Source organism: Chiloscyllium punctatum, chromosome 9 (genome assembly GCF_047496795.1).
Source record: "Chiloscyllium punctatum isolate Juve2018m chromosome 9, sChiPun1.3, whole genome shotgun sequence".
Lineage (NCBI taxonomy): Eukaryota > Metazoa > Chordata > Chondrichthyes > Orectolobiformes > Hemiscylliidae > Chiloscyllium > Chiloscyllium punctatum.
This window is the reverse complement of record NC_092747.1, coordinates 35,942,400-35,958,424: the sequence shown is the minus strand read 5'-3', so window position 1 is coordinate 35,958,424 and position 16,025 is coordinate 35,942,400.

The following is a 16,025-nucleotide window of genomic DNA, read 5'->3' as shown; positions in this document are numbered from 1 at the left end:
AGTTCATAAAGCCGAAGTACAAAGGGATCTTGGAGTACTAATCCAGGCTTCTCTAAAGGTTAACTTGCAGGTTGAATCCGTGATTAAGAAAGCAAATGTAATGTTGTCATTTATCTCAAGACAGTTGGAATAAAAAAGCGGTGATGTGCTTCTGAGACTTTATAAAGTTTTGGTTAGGTCCCATTTGAAATACTTTGTCCAATTTTGGGCCCCACACCTCAGGAAGGACATCCTGGCACTGGAGCGTGTCCAGCGGAGACTCACATGGATGATCCCTGGAATGGTAGGCCTAACATATGATGAACGGCTGTGGATCCCAGGATTGTATTCATTAAAGTTTAGAAGGTTGAGGGAAGATCTAAAAGAAACTTATAAGATAATGCATGGCTTAGAAAGATGGATGCTGGAAAGTTGTGTCTGTTAGGCGGGGAGACTAGGACCCATGGGCACAGCCTTAGAATTAGAGGGGGTCAATTTAGAACGGAAATGAGGAGACATTTCTTCAGCCAGACAGTGGTGGGCCTGTGGAATTCAGTGCCACAGAGCGCAGTGGAGGCCGGGATGTTAAATGTCTTCAAGGCAGAGATTGATAAATTCTTAATCTCGCAAGGAATTAAGGGCTATAGGGAGAGTGCAGGCAAGTCAAGTTGAAATGCCCATCAGCCATGATTAAATGGAGGAGTGGACCCGATGGGCTGAATGGCCTTACTTCCATTCCTATGTTTTATGGTCTTATGGTCTAAATTTCTTTTTCCTCTTCTAAAGTGGTAGCATATTTAATATATAGTTAAGACTTTTGTTTGATATACAAAACTAGTATCTGGAATTAATTATTAATAAAGTTTGGGATAGGAAGTCTGGTTAGGAACCATTGGAATAATCGTTGGGGATCTTCGTTGATTTAATTTTACTGTGTTGCAAATACAGAGCTAGAGAGGCTGATTTGATTCAGCTGTCCATCTCTGTCATAACAAGAGGCACAATTACTGGGTGCTAACCAGTGAACATACAAGCAACGAATAAGAATCGGCCATGTAGCCCTTCATGTCTCCTCTGCCATTCAACTAGATTATGGCTGACCTGATTTTAATCTCAACAGTACATTCCTGCATGTCCTGACAATCTTTCCCTTCCTTGGTAATCAAGGAATGAAGAGATTTAAATGCTGTGGTGTATGTGTAGAGTAAAGATAAATGGCAAAATTAGGAATCAACACATCCAAGAATAAGTGAGGATTGGCTGGAGCAACATTGACAGTAATCAACAAGAGATTCAAATGGTATGGTCATCTTTGTATTGTAAGAGAGAGGAAATATGGAGAGGTGAATGGTAGATATAGAGTTGCCAGGAAGAAAGAGGGCAGAAGGATTGAAGACCATTGGTGAGAGACTTAAGTGTAACAGAATTGAAAGGATCAGTGACTGTCATGAGGCATTGGAGAAGGGTGATCAGCTAGTATCATAGAAACCCTGATTAAAATCGGAGAAGCCAAAAGAAGATTGTAAACAGATGAATGTTCCTAATTCTCCCCAGAAAACCAGTTGCGTTTGCAGAACATGATATGCAAAACACTGACAGAATCTAATAATATCCCATTAAAATAAAAATAGTTTGAATTAATCAATTATCACAGGCTTAATTGTTCTAATAATAAAATTATGTAACACACCCACACAAAGTACAAACCCTTAATCCCATGTAATAAAAATAGACATTGACCGATTCAGTTATCAGAAAGTAGTGGCCCTGAGCAATGACCTTTCTTCTGTGATTTTTTTTGCTAATAAAATCAGGTTTCATGAAAGCTCCCATAAGAAGATTATCTTCAGCTACCACACTGATTGCTACTTCCTATACTTTCCCAAAATATGTAGCCACTATGCAGGGTACGACAATGTGAATAACAAAAAGAGAAGTTTGCACAATTTTGAGTACAATTACAGTTTAAGCTGATTAACATGGTGCATCATATTGATTGAATCCAGCCAGCTTCCACACTCAGATGCGCAGAATTCGATATGCCTGTATATAAATTGGTGTTGAGCCCTCAGTTACACTGACAAAGACAGAAAATTGCATTTATTTTCCTCTAATTGAAATATATTAAATTTAGCCGCAAAACTGATTGTACCCCTGCAACATGAGTAGAACTGCAATTCAGTTATTTTTTTCCACCATATGCATATATGCTGGCAATGAAAGTGTTTGTGAAGGAAAGGAAATAAAACACCAAGTTCATGGCTAAGTATTTCATACTATATATCTGTGTTTCTTTCCCTGTCTAGAGAGCTGTATTCAAAAATAGCTCAAAGGAAACAGGAGATGGGTTTTGAAATAATATAATCTTAAGGGAATAGAACTTGCTAGTTACTGTGAGGGCAAGGATAAATTTAAATCTTGAGGTTGTAGTGGGATGAAGTACTTATTTGAGAATGGAATGAAATGGGTGTTACAGATGAAGTTATCTAATCCTGCTGCTTCATGCAGTCTTTGACGCACATATATATTTTTGACGTTGTTGCACGGTGCTCATAACTTGCAAAGAAACTGCATATTTTATTTTTCTACCACGTTTTCCCTTGGACTAATGAGCAGAGGAAAAATTGGTTTTGACAGCTTTGAATTTCTGAGAATTGAAACGATAGCACCTGCTATATGTGCTAATCCTTACTTGAGGTGAAGAGAACACTATGCTTTTCTCATATCAGAAAGAAGCTACAGCTGTTTATCAAATTTTGCAAGCAGATGGAGGTGAAAATTCAACTGAGCCACTGGCCTTGCAACTCTACAGTCTTTGTGTGTAGCTCCAGTGGTCTGCACAGCCATTATGGGATTGCAAACAAAAGGGATTTTCCTTGACCCAGCATGTTTTGGTTTTGTATGGGGTGGCAGTCCTGTGCAGTCAAGATGCGCACAATTGGTCACATATTCCTTGAAGTAGTAATCATGATTTGGGGATGCCAGTGTTGGACTGGGGTGCACAAAGTTAAAATTCACACAACAGCAGGTTATAGTCCAACAGGTTTAATTGGAAGCACTAGCTTTCAGAGTGCCGCTCCTTCATCAGGTGATTGCGGAAGCTAGTGTGCTTCCAATTAAACCTGTTGGACTATGACCTGGTGTTGTGTGATTTTTAACTTTGAAGTATTAACATAATATGTGATTATGCTTCAAATGAGCAGTAGCTTAATCTGTTACCTTTCCTGTTCCCACATTCCATTTAGATTTCAACAATTTCTCTAATTGATTCTGTTGACACATGGACTTTACTTAGAGTCATATAATCATATAGATGTTCAGCATGGAAACAGACCCTTCGGTCCAACCCGTCCATGCTGACCAGTTATCCCAACCCAATCTAGTCCCACCTGCCAGCACCCGGCCCATATCCCTCCAAACCCTTCCTATTAATATAACCATCCAACTACATCTTAAATGTTGCAATTGTACCAGCCTCCACCACTTCCTCTGGCAGCTCATTCCATACATGTACCACCCTCTGCGTGAAAAAGTTGCCTCTTAGGTCTCTTTTATATCTTTCCCTCTCACCCTAAACCTATGCCCTCTGTGGACTCCCCGAACCCAGGGAAAAGACTTTGCCTATTCAGCCTATCCATGCCCCTCATAATTTTGTAAACCTCGATAAGATCACCCCTCAGCCTCTGATGCTCCAGGGAAAACAGCCCCAGCCTGTTCAGCCTCTCCATATAGCTCAAATCCTCCAATCCTGGCAACATCCTTGTGAATCTTTTCTGAACACTTTCAAGTTTCACAATATCTTTCCGATAGGAAGGAGACCAGAATTGCATGCAATATTCCAGCAGTGGCCTTACCAATGTCGTGTACAGCTGCAACATGACCTCCCAACTCCTGTACTCAATACTCTGACCAATAAAGGAAAGCATACCAAATGCCTTCTTCACTATCCTATCTACCTGCAACTCCACTTTCAAGGAGCTATGAACTTGCACTCCAATGTCTCTTTGTTCAGCAACACTCCCTAGGACCTTACCATTAAGTGTATAAGTCCTGCTAAGATTTGCTTTCCCAAAATGCAGCACCTCGCATTTATCTGAATTAAACTCCATCTGCCACTCCTCAGCCCATTGGCCCATCTGGTCCAGATCCTGCTGTAATCTGAGGTAACCCTCTTCGCTGTCCACTACACCTCCAATTTTGGTGTTATCTGCAATCCTACTAACTGCATCCAAATCATTTATGTAAAAGCCAAAAAGTAGAGGACCCAGCACTGATCCTTGTGGCACTCCACTGGTCACAGGCCTCCAGTCTGAAAAATAACCCTCCACCACCACCCTCTGTCTTCTACCTTTGAGCCAGTTCTGTATCCAAATGGCTAGTTCTCCCTGTATTCCATGAGATCTAACCTTGCTAATTAGTCTCCCATGGGGAACCTTGTCGAACGCCTTACTGAAGTCCATATAGATCACATCTACTGCTCTGCCCTCATCAATCTTCTTTGTTACTTCTTCAAAATGTGCAATCAAGTTGTGAGACATGATTTCCCATGCACAAAGCCATGTTGACTATCCCGGATCAGTCCTTGCCTTTCCAAATACATGTACATCCTGTCCCTCAGGATTCCCTCCAACAACTTGCCCACCACCAAGGTCAGGCTCACTGGTCTATAGTTCCCTGGCTTGTCCTTACTGCCCTTCACAAACAGTGGCACTGCGTTTGCCAACCTCTAGTCTTCCGGCACCTCACCTGTGACTTTCGATGATACAAATATCTCAGCAAGAGGCCCAGCAATCACTTGTCTAGCTTCCCACAGAGTTCTCAGGTACACCTGATCAGGTCCTGGGGATTTATCCACCGTTACCCGTTTCAAGACATCCAGCACTTCCTCCTCTGTAATCTGGACATTTTGCAAGATGTCACCATCGATTTCCCTACAGTCTATATCTTCCATATCCTTTTCCACAGTAAATACTGATGCAAAATACTCATTTAGTATCTCCCCCATTTTCTGTGGGTCCACACAAAGGCTGCTTTGCTGATCTTTGAGGGGCCCTATTCTCTCCCTAGTTACCCTTTTGTCCTTCATATATTTGTAAAAACCCTTTGGATTCTCCTTAATTCTATTTGCCAAAGCTATCTCATGTCCTCTTTTTGCCCTCCTGATTTCCCTCTTAAGTATACTCCTACTTCCTTTATACTCTTCTAAGGATTCACTCGATCTATCCTGTCTGTACCTTACATACACTTCCTTCTTTTTCTTTAGTCATCCAGCATTCCCTATACCTACCAGCCTTTCCCTTCACCCAGACAGGAATATACTTTCTCTGGATTCTTGTTCTCTCACTTCTGAAGGCTTCCCATTTTCCAGCCATCCCTTTACCTGTGAACATCTGCCTCCAATCAGCTTTTGAAAGTTCTTGCCTAATACCGTCAAAATTGGCTTTTCTCCAATTTAGAACTTCAACTTTTAGATCTGGTCTATCCTTTTCCATCATTATTTTAAAACTAATAGAATTATAGTCGCTGGCCCCAAAGTGATCCCCCACTGACACCTCAGTCACCTGCCCTGCCTTATTTCCCAAGAGTAGGTCAAGTTTTGCACCTTGTCTAGTAGGTACATTCACATAGTGAATCAGAAAATTGTCTTGTATGCACTTAACAAATGCCTCTCCATCTAAACCTTTAACACTCCAGCAGTCCCAGTATATGTTTGGAAAGTTAAAAATCCCTACCATAACCACCCTATTATTCTTACAGATAGCTGAGATCTCCTATAAGTTTGTTTCTCAATTTTCCTCTGACTATTAGGGGGTCTATAATACAATTCCAATAAGGTGATCATCCCTTTCTTATTTCTCAGTTCCATCCAAATAACTTCCCTGGATGTATTTCTAGGAATATCCTCCCTCAGCACAGTTGTAATGCTATCCCTTATCAAAAATGCCACTCCGCCTCCTCCTCTCTTCCCTCCCTTTCTATCCTTCCTGTAGCACTTGTATCCTGGAACAATAAGCTGCCAGTCCTGCCCATCCCTGATCCATCTTTCTGTAATTGCTATGATATCCCAGTCCCATGTTCCAACCATGCCCTGTGTTCAGCTGCCTTCCCTGTTAGGCCCCTTGCATTGAAATAAATGCAGTTTAATTTATTTGTCCTACCTTGTCCCTGCCTGCCCTGACTGTTTGAACCACTTCTGTTCTCAACTGTACCAGTCTCAGATTGATCTCTTTCCTCACTATCTCCCTGTGTCCCACCGCCCTACCTTACAAAGTTTAAATCCTCCCGAGCAGCTCTAGCAAATTTCCCTGCCAGTATATTAGTCCCCTTCCAATTTAGGTGCAATCTGTCCTTCTTGTACAGGTCACTTCTACCCCAAAAGAGATTCCAATGATCCAAAAAAGTGAATCCTTCTCCCATACACTAGCTCCTCAGCCATGCATTCATCTGCTCTATCCTCCTATTCCTGCCATCACTAGCTCGTAGCACTGGGAGTAATCCAGCTATTACTACCCTTGAGAACGTCCTTTTTAAATTTCTGCCTAACTCTCTGTAATCTTCCTTCAGAATCTCAACCTTTTCCCTTCCTATATCATTGGTTCTAATGTGGACAATGACCTTTTGCTGGCCCCTCTCCCTCTGGAGAACATTCTGCACCCTCTCTTAGACATCCTTGATCCTGGCACCAGGGAAGCAACATACCATTCTGCTTTTTCGCTGCTGGCCACAGAAACGCCTATCTGTACCTCGGACAACAAAATACCTAACACAATTCATCTCTTGGAAGCCGATATATCGCTTGTTACATTATAGCCAGTCTCAATACCAGAAACTTGACTGTTTGTGCTATGTTCCCCTGAGAATCCATCAGCCACTACATTTTCCAAAACAGCACAGCTGTTTGAAATGGGTATATCCACAAAAGACTCCTGCCTTAGGTGCCTACCTCTCTTACCCTTCCTGGTGTTAACCCATCTATGTGACTCTATCTGAGACTTTCCCCCCTTCCTATAACTGCCATCCAACTGTTGTTGTTGCAAATTCCTCATTGCTTCGAGCTGTCTCTCCAACCGATCCATTCGATCTGATAAGATTCGCATCCAACAGCATTTATGGCAGGTATAATCTGCAGTAACCCTTAAACTCTCTTTAAACTCCCACATCTGACAAGAAGTACATATCACTGTAGTAAAGGCCATTTTTGCTCCTTCACAATCTACAGACTCAGAAAATAACACTGTCTTATTCCTCTACAAAACACTGCCCCAGGTTAAATGAATAGTTATGGCTTATATTTTAAGTTTAATCAAGAGACTTATCTCCAAAAACATGAAATCAAGAAAGAACCCACTCTACTCACTACTGCAGCCTTTCTATTGGACAGACTTAAAACAACGATTAACTTATCTGATTCTGTGTTGTAAACTTCGCCCAAACAGGTTCCTCCAAGATTAGTTGTGAATTTCACTGTCTGTTAATTTTCCCAGATGTGCTCTGATGTCCAGCGATACATTAAATCAAAAACAGCAAAGGCAGTAACTGTCAGGTTCTCTCTCTCTCTCTCTCTCTCCTGCACTGTCCTCACCATGTGCTTCCTTTGTCTGCTCTTCTCCCTTTTAAAACTGCTGTTGTTTTGACTTTTTTTTTCAAAGTTCCAAAACAATGCAACAGCATATGAAACAGTAATTGCTGCTTCTGGAATTCGAGGAAATCACCTCCAACACCTAAAATATCTCAAAAAGAAAAGGAGCAGCTGTTACAGCCAGAAATTTTTCCCATCCTCCATCTTGGATTACCCAGAATTAAATCACTTAAACCTAATCTAGAAAAAGTTGGTGGCACAAAGGTGGTTATCTTTCCTGGGCATAAGATTCCAGACTTAAATCAATCATCCACCGCCATGTAAGAACTTAACGTAGCTTGGAATCAGAAAAAAATCCATTCAAGCATGAAAGATTACTCCTTCTATAGTCATGTGTTCTATTTCAACCATGACGCATTCTCCCCTCATGATTTCTATGGCTTCTTAAGCCTCAAGTGAATCAAACTAATAATATTTTGATTGTTAAGATCTCCATGCAAGTTGATTATGTTTTTAGAAGGAAAGGAATCCCCATATCACTAACAGAACGTTAATTGCTGTGCAAAAGCTTAAACTCTCCTGTAACAAATCCACTAAATCAGTGTCGGCCAAACATTAATTAACAGGTAAAGGAAAAGTCAATTAAAGATTCCTTTAAATAATCAATGCAACAAAGATTTGCTTCAAGTAGTCACAAACTCTGGCATTATTGTCCATACAAGTATGTGACCACATGCAATCTCACCACCATCTAACTTGACATTTGTTTGTAAACTAGTTCAGCCCTTGAGTTAGAACATAGGACACAGAACATAGAACATAGAATATAGAACGTTGAACATAGACCAGTACAGCTTAGGAAGAAGTACTTTGCCCCACAATGTTGTGCTGAAAATGTGTTGCTGGAAAAGCACAGCAGGTCAGGCAGCATCCAAGGAGCAGGAGAATTGACGTTTCGGGCATGAGCCCTTTTTCAGGAATCTTGAGGAAAGTGTGCCAAGCAGGCTAAGATAAAAGGTAAGGAGGAGGGACTTTGGGAGGGGCATTGGAAATGTGATAGATGGAAGGAGGATAAGGTGAGGGTGATAGGCTGGAGTGGGGGTGGGGGCGGAGAGGTCAGGAAGAAGATTGCAGGTTAGCAAGGTAGTGCTGAGTTCGAGGGTTGGGACGGAGACAAGGTGGGGGGAGGGGAAATGAGGAAACTGGAGAAATCTGAGTTCATCCCTTGTGGTTGGAGGTTCCTAGGTGGAAGATGAGGTGCTCTTCCTCCAGCCGTCGTGTTGCTATGGTCTGGCGATGGAGGAGTCCAAGGACCTGCATGTCCTTTGTGGAGTGGGAGGGGGAGTTGAAGTGTTGAGCCACGGGATGGTTGGTTTGGTTGGTCCGGGTGTCCCAGAGGTGTTGTCTGAAACGTTTCGCAAGTAGGCGGCCTGTCTCCCCAATAAAGAGGAGGCCACATTGGGTGCAGTGGATGCAGTAAATGATGTGTGTGGAGGTGCAGGTGAATTTGTGGTGGAGATGGAAGGATCCCTTGGGGCCTTGGAGGGAAGTAAGGGGGGAGGTGTGGGCGCAAGTTTTGCATTTCTTGCGGGTTGCAGGGGAAGGTGCCGGGAGTAGAGGTTGGGTTGGTGGGGGATGTGGACCTGACGAGGGAGTCACGGAAGGAGTGGTCTTTTCAGAACGCTGATAGGGGAGGGGAGGGAAATATATCCCTGGTGGTGGGGTCCGTTTGGAGGTGGCGGAAATGAACACGGATGATATGGTGTATATGGAGGTTGGTGGGGTGGTAGTGGACCAGTGGGATTCTGTCCTGGTGGCGATTGGAGGGGCAGGGCTCAAGGGCGGAGGAGCGGGAAGTGGAGGAGATGCGGTGGAGAGCATCGTTAACCACGTCTGGGGGGCAAAGAGCGGTCTTTGAAGAAGGAGACCATCTGGGTTGTTTGGTATTGGAACCGTTCCTCCTGGGAGCAGATGCGGCCGAGACGGAGGAATTGGGAATATGGGATGGCGTTTTTACAGGGGGAAGGGTGGGAGGAGGTGTAGTCTAGGTAGCTGTGGGAGTCGGTCGGTTTATAGTAAATGTTGGTTGGTTCGCCCAAGATAGAAATGGAGAGGTCTAGGAAGGGGAGGGAGGAGTCTGAGATGGTCCAGGTAAATTTGAGGTCGGGGTGGAAGGTGTTGGTAAAGTGGATGAACTGTTCAACCTCCTCGTGGGAACACGAGGCAGCGCCGATACAGTCATCGATGTAGCGGAGGAAAAGGTGGGGCGTTGTGCCAGTGTAGCTGCGGAAGATGGACTGTTCCATATATCCTACGAAGAGGCAGGCATAGCTGGGGCCCATGCGGGTGCCCATGGCTACTCCTTTGGTGATTCCTGAAGAAGGGCTCAAGCCCGAAACGTCGATTCTCCTGCTCTTCGGATGCTGCCTGACCTGCTGCACTTTTCCAGCAACACATTTTCAGCTCTGATCTCCAGCATCTGCAGTCCTCACTTTCTGTCACGATGTTGTGCCAAACATGATGTCAAATTGAAGTTATCTCTTCTGCCTGACCTTGGTCCATTTCCCTCGATTCTTTGCATATTCATTTGCTTATCTAAATGTCCCTCACACCTCCTTTCAACTCTCTCCCTCTAACCTTAAATGCATGCCTCCTATTACTATACATTTCAGTTCTGGGGAAAAGATTCTGACCGTCTGCCCTATTTATGCATCCCATAATTTTACAAACTTCCATCAAATCCCCCCTCAAAGTCTGCCACTCTGAGTTTTTCTAGACTCTCCTGATTGCTAATACCCTCTAATCTAGGTAACATCCTGGTAAACCTCTTCTGCACCTTTTCAAAATGGTCCACCTCATTCCTATAATATGGCGACCAGAATTGAATGCAATACTCTAAGTGTGGCTTAACCAAAATCTTGTAAAGTTACAGCATGACATCTTCGCTCTTGTACTCAATTTCCCAACCATCATTATGGCAAATATGCCGTACGCTTTCTTTACCACCCTATCTACCTGTGTGGCCACTTTCAGGGAGTTATGGACTTGAACACCAAGATACCTCTGTATATCATTGCTGTTCAGGGTCCTGCCATTAACATTTGTTCTCCCAAAATGCAGCACCTACCACTTACCCAGATTAAACTCCATCTGCCACTTCTCTGCCCATATCAGCAACTGATCTACATCCTGCTCTGTCCTTTGACAATCTTCTACATTATCTACAACCCCACTGATCTTTGTGTTGACTGCAAAGTTATTAACCCATCCATCTATATTCTCATCCAAATCATTTACATATATATATATGACCAAAGCAGAAATCTCAGTATGGATCCCTGCAGAACACAACTAGTCATGGATCTCCAGCCAGAAAAACATCCTTCCACCACTACTTATAGCCTTTTATGGGCAAGCCAATTCTGAATCCAAGCGGCCAAGTCACTATGAGTTTCATGCATCTTAATTTTCTGGATGAGCCTTCTCAAAAAATTCAATTATGTTAGCAAGACATCACCTGCCCTGCACAATGCCTTGCTGACTATCCAAAATAGGCCATGCTTTTCCAAATGCATGTAAATCATACCCCTAATAATTCTCTCCAATAGCTTCCCAACCGCTGATGTGCAACTCACCAGTCTATAGCTTCCTGGATTATCCCTATTTCCCCTCTTGAACAGAGGAACAACATTAACTACTCGCCAGTCGTCCGGAACCTCTCCAGTTGCTAACGAGGATGCAAAGACCTTGGTCAAGGGCACAATAATCTTCACTCTTGCCTCTCTCAATAATCAATGTGGAGATACCTTCGGGCCCTGGGGACTTCTCCACCTTATTGCTCTTCAAGAAACCCAACACCACTTCTTTCTTGATGGCAAAATGCCCGAGCATATGAGCATGGTCCACACTAATCTCCCAATTCTCCATATCCTTCCCCTGGGTGAATACCGGTGCAAAGTACCCATTTAGGCTCTCACCCATATCATCTGCCTCCAAGCACAAGTTTCTTCCTTTATCCTTGAATGTTCCTACCTTCTCCCTAATTATCCTCTTATTTTTGATGTATGTATAGAATGCATTGGGATTCTCTTTAACCCTACTTGCCAAGGCCATTTCATGGTCCCTTCTTGCTTTCCTGATTCCCTGCTTGAGTTCTTTCCTGCTTCCTTTACATTCCTCACATACCCTGTCCAATTTTAGCATCCTAATCCTTACACATGCTTCTTTTCCCCTTTTGACTAAATTCATAACCTCCTCGTTATCCAAGAGTCCCTTACCTTGCCATCCTTATGGGAACATACTGGTGATCAACTCTGATCAGTAGATCTTTAAACAATTCCACATGTCAAATGTGAACTCGTCCAATAACAGCTCCTCCCAATTAACATTCCCTAGCTCCTGCCTCATACTGGTGTAATTTGCCCTCTCCATTTTAGTACCTTCCCGCAAGTTCCTGACTTATTCTTTTTCATAGCTATCTTAAAACTTAAGGTGTTGTGATCACTGTTTGCAAAATGCTCTCCCCCTGAAAGGTCAGTCACCTGCTCAGGCTCATTAGCCAAAGCAACGTCCAGAAATGGCCCCTCCTATAGTTGGACTATTCACATACTCTTTCAAGAAACACTCATGGATGCATTTGACAAATTCTGCCCCATCTATGCTTCTTTCTCTAAGGGAGTCCCAGTCAATATTGGGGAAGTTAAAATCACCCACTATGATAACCCTGTTGCTATTGCATCTTTCATAATCTGCCTCCATATTTCTTCCTCAATGTCTCGGTGGCTGTTGGGGGTTCTGTAGTATAATCCTATCAAAGTGATTACATCCATGTTATTTTTGAGCTGTCCTCATATTGCCTCAGTGGATGGGACCTTCCGTATGTCCTGTCTGAATGCAGATGTAACATTCCCCCTAATTAGTAATGCAACTTCTTCATCTCTTTACCTTCTTCTCTATCTTGGTTAAAGATAGAGTTACATTCACCAGCAATTTTATTACATCCAATGTCCTCAGACATCAAAAAAAAATGTGCCTACATTTGCATTGCAAGAAGCCTGACAGCACAGAATACCCAGAGACTCCCTTCACTGTTCAGTGGATTCTGGCACTACTTCCATAACAAAAATCAATATTAGCCAACCCACTATCCCTCAATCTTCTTGTCTTCAGTGTTCTGTCCTTTCCATTTGTGTACTACACATGCAGTAACACTTTTGATTGTTTGTCAATCTTTGGATTGGTTCAAAGATTGTCAAATGGAAAACTGTTCTGTCCAGAGAGACCTCCTTTTCTCTTTACACCAATTCGACCCACCGAAGCACAACCCACCCATACATTTACCCCTTCATCTAACACTATGGGCAATTTAGCATGGCCAATTCACCTGACCTGCACATCTTTGGACTGTGGGAGGAAACCAGAGCACCTGGAGGAAACCCACACAGAGAATGTCAGTCACCTGAGGTGGGAATTGAACCCAGGTCTCTGGCGCTGTGAGGCAACAGTGCTAACCACTGTGCCACCGTGCTGCCCATACAGTTGGATGGGTAATTTGAAGTTTACACATACCAGTTCATCTGTTGTTGGGTTACCATCCCATCTACATTGCACTTCAAAAGCTTTTTATTGACCTTCACTATCTTTTCAGTATGACTGATTATTCTTGTTTTTTTTTCTCTGTCTTCCCCTCTTTAAAATCACATCAATTTCTCTTAGCTTCCTCCGATCTTTGAGGTATTCTACTCTCACTTAAATACAATTGAGTTGTTGTCTCTCTTGACAGAGTAAGGCAATTTTGAACATGCTGAAGAATCTTTCCTTCAGTTAGTGGAGCAACTCAACATTCACTTTATTGGTATTATTGAAAGCATTTATATTTGGGGGTATTTTCTTACAGGTAAAAAGCAAAGAGACACCATCATTGCTGTCATTATCCCATGACTATATGCCAAAGTTGTATAAATCCAGTCTAAACTTTGGAACTTAACATGATTCAGTAAAGTGAGTGTGATGCCTCACCGACATAGCAAAGTGAAAATCAAGCCTCGCTGTTTCCAGTGTTGCCACAAAATGTCAAAGATTTTAAAAAGTACACAAAGTTTGCGCATTTATCTGACTTTTAGATCCAATGAATAGAAAGCATGGACCCATAGTGCTGTTAGAAGAGTTCCAGAATTTTGACTCAGTGCCAATGAAGGATGGATTCCAAAGCTGAATGGCATGAGGCTTGGAGGGAAGTTTGCAGGTGGTGGTGTTTCCATTATTTGCTGCTCTTGTTCTTCTCAGTTAGTGTTTAGAGATTTGGAAGAGCCTTGGTGAATTGCTGCAGAGTACTGTGCAGATGGTGCACCCTGCTGCTACTGTGTGTGAGCGCTGGAGGTAGTGAACATTGAAGGTATTGGATAGGATGTCAGTTAACAGTCTGCCTTGGCGGTGTTGAGCTGCTTAAATGTTTCTGGGGTTGCACTCATCCAGCACAGGATAACCTTTTGTTATGTTTTGGGTTTTTTTGTTACCTCACTCTCTGAAGCTTATTCTCTCTTTGGGTTCTGGCTATTTCTGTACTCTACTCCCATATTCCTTCAGATCTGTGCTTCATTCCCCCAAGTTCTCAGTTTCAAGTTGATTTCTGGGGCTTTGTCGTTTATCCCCTCTGGTTAAGCCCTTAAGTTCATAAAATATAAGAGTAGCAGTAGGTCATTTGGCCCAATGATCTTCTCTGCCACTCAGTGCCATCATGATTGATCTAATAATAACCCTCAATTCCACTTTTCTGCCTTATACGCGTAACCCTTGATTCCCTTACTGACTAACAATCTGTCTATCTCTGCCTTAAATATACTTCAATGACCTAGCTTCAACAGCTCTCTGCAGTGAAGAATCCCACAGATTGACTGTCCTCTCAGAGGAAAAGTTCCTCCGAATCTCTTTTTAAATGTGTGACTCCTTGCTCCAAGATTATGCCCCCTGGTCATAGACTCTTCCATAAAGTTTCTCACACAAGCTCCCAAGGTGTCATATATGTTTAAAAAATGTCTCCTTTCATTCTTCTAAACTCAAATGAATACAAACCCAGCTATTCAACCTCTCCTTGAAAGAAAATACCTCCAAATCCAAAATCAATCTAATGTATTTTCTTTGGACTACCTTCAATGCCACTTAATCTTCTCTGAGATAAAGGGAACAAAACTGATCAGAGCTGTGGTCCTACCAGTGCCTTGCATAGTTTAAGCAAGCATTTTTATATACCATTCTCTTTAAAATAAAGGCTAACATTCCATTTGCCATCCCTATTACCTGCTGAACTTAGATGCTAGCTTTCTGTGATTCAAGTACTTAAGACCCTCAAATCACTCTGTTTGGAAATTTGTGCAGTCTTTCTCCATTTATAATATTTTATTATATATTATATATATGAAATTGGGTGGCATGGTGGCACAGTGGTTAGCACTGCTACCTCACAGCGCCAGAGACCCGGGTTCAATTCCCGCCTCAGGCGACTGACTGTGTGGAGTTTGCACATTCTCCCCGTGTCTGCGTGGGTTTCCTCCCACAGTCCAAAAATGTGCAGGTTAGATGAATTGGCCGTGCTAAATTGCCTGTAATATTAGGGGCAGGGGTAAATGTAGGGGAATGGGTCTGGGTGGGTTGTACTTCAGCAAGTCGGTGTGGAGTTGTTGGGCCGAAAGGCCTGTTTCCACACTGTAAGTAATCTAATCTAAAAAATATAATGTGAGAAGGTGTGACCTTATATGGTTTTCCAGGAAGATTAGAAGAGTTGAATATTATTTGTATATTATCTATTATTATTTAGATTATCTTCCTGGCAAATTGCATAAGGCCACATCTTCTCACATTATATTCTATCTACCAATTTTTTTGTCTACTCATTTAATCTACCTCTCTGTGCATCCTCATCACTTCCCTTCTTATCTACTTTTGTGTCATCCACAAACACTGGTGAGAGTACATTTACTTTTATCATCCGAGTATCTGCTATATATTTTAAATAATGATAAACGTAGCTCTGTTCCCTGTGTCATTCCACTAGTTACATGTTCTCATCCTGAAAATGTTGCCCTTATCCCTTATTTCTGTTTTCTATAAGTTAGCCAATCCTCTATCTGTGCTAAAACACTATCTCAACACTATTAACTCTATTTTATTAAGTAGCCTTACGTGCAGTACCTTATTGAAAGTCTTTTAGAAATTGAAATAAATGATTTCCACTGGCTTCCCTTTCTCTATCCTACTTACCTCCCCAAAGAATCATAGTGGATTTGTCAAACATGGCTCTCTTTACAGGAACCCATGCTGACACTGCTTGATTTTGTGATGTACTTACACTCAGAGTCATAGAGGTGCATAGCGTGGAAACAGACTCTTTGGTCCAACTCGTCCATGCAAACCAGATATTCTAACCTAATCTAGTTCCATTTGCCAGCACTTGGCCCATATCCCTCTAAAG